Source organism: Priapulus caudatus, unplaced genomic scaffold (genome assembly GCF_000485595.1).
Source record: "Priapulus caudatus unplaced genomic scaffold, Priapulus_caudatus-5.0.1 Scaffold11, whole genome shotgun sequence".
Lineage (NCBI taxonomy): Eukaryota > Metazoa > Priapulida > Priapulimorpha > Priapulimorphida > Priapulidae > Priapulus > Priapulus caudatus.
This window is the reverse complement of record NW_014577072.1, coordinates 534,945-536,704: the sequence shown is the minus strand read 5'-3', so window position 1 is coordinate 536,704 and position 1,760 is coordinate 534,945.

The following is a 1,760-nucleotide window of genomic DNA, read 5'->3' as shown; positions in this document are numbered from 1 at the left end:
ATATATATATACATATACATATATATATATGTGTGTGTGTGTGTGTGTGTGTGTGTGTGTGTGTGTGTGTGTGTGTGTGTGTGTGTGTGTGTGTGTGTGTGCGTGCGTGCGTGCGTGCGTGCGTGCGTGCGTGTGTGCGTGTGCGTGTGCGTGTGAGAGTTTATGTAAGTAGGTATCTGCCTTTTTACAACGTTATTTCTTTTAATCAATGCTCATGTACTGTAGCCAGACAGTAGAGAGCTCTCAAGTATCGCAGCGGGACATCAGGTGATGCACAACTAGCAGAAGAAGCGATGGGATCACCTCGACAACCAAACGCACCTGCTCTCCTGCTAGCTCTAAATATGGTCTTAGACGAAATCAATGAACAGCGTATTGTGTGTGTATAATACATTTGTCTCTTGGATGCCCAACATGGATACATGGATGCCCAATGGATCCCCCAATGGATCCCCCAATGGATGCATGGATGCCCAATGGATCCCCCAATGGATCCCCCAATGGATACATGGATGCCCAATGGATCCCCCAATGGATCCCCCAATGGATCTACATTGATGCCCAACGAAATGTCATAGTGAGAGGAAAGGTTATTGGCCTGGTAGCCCGCTATCTGTCTTGCATCTTTATTTCACGTAATACCTGTATGCATCCCATTATTTTATCTAGCAATAAAAAAAAACCCATATGAAGTTGATATAATGATATAAATCTATAAGCGGGAATATAGAAAAATAAGCATTCTCTGCCCTTCTAGCGGGTTCTACTCTCTAGTCTGCTATATACCCGTCTCTCCCTCTCACTTTCTCTCTTTATTTCTCTCTTACTATATCCCACTCTCTCGCTCTCTCCATCTCTGTCACTAACTATCTCTCACATTAGCGCTATCTGGGTCATTCTTATCTTCATATCTTTATTATGCTTCAATAGATTGTTTATTCTAAAAACAGACATGTATCTGCATAATGCTTCCGGATACGTCTCATGATTATAAATACCAATGTTTTCTCACAAAAACTACTAGGCGGCAGCACCATTCAATGCGCGCACTAACCCATACATGTATCATGGGACATTATACTGTGATATCTATGAGCTAGCCGTCTTGGGCGGTCTGATAACCGTATATACGGCTCTGGCCTGTATCTGTTCCGGCTATATCATGCTAACGCTACTAGTGATTATACATGTGCTCTTTAAAAAGTAAAATTTCAGAAAAATGATACTATAAATAACAAAAAATAATCATAAATATAATAAAGAATATATATCAAGAGTACATAATGGGAGAGTGGCGTAATAGATCTCCCATTATGTACTCTTGATATATATGTATATATAATTAAATAAATAAATAAATAAATATATATATATATATATATATATATATATATCGAAAAGAATATTATTTCAGAGACATCTAAATGAGGGTTGACATGCGTACGACATTATGAGGGTATTATTCGGAAATTCGTAAAAACCTTTCTCCTTATCGTTATTAAAGTGATACCTCAATGGTACAGATTACCATTACTAAGATTCATATCATACTACTAGTAGATAATATGTGCTCTCGACTTTAAATGCATTTTTTTTAGAAAAATAAAGTTTCGTTTGACACATGCTGGACATTCACGAACAATACATGCGACGATAATTGGGAATTCACACAGACTATAGGTACCTTTTTAGTGAGGGATTGGGATTGAATTGCTTTGGTTGCAATCCACTTCTGCATTCTATTTTTAATATAAAATTTT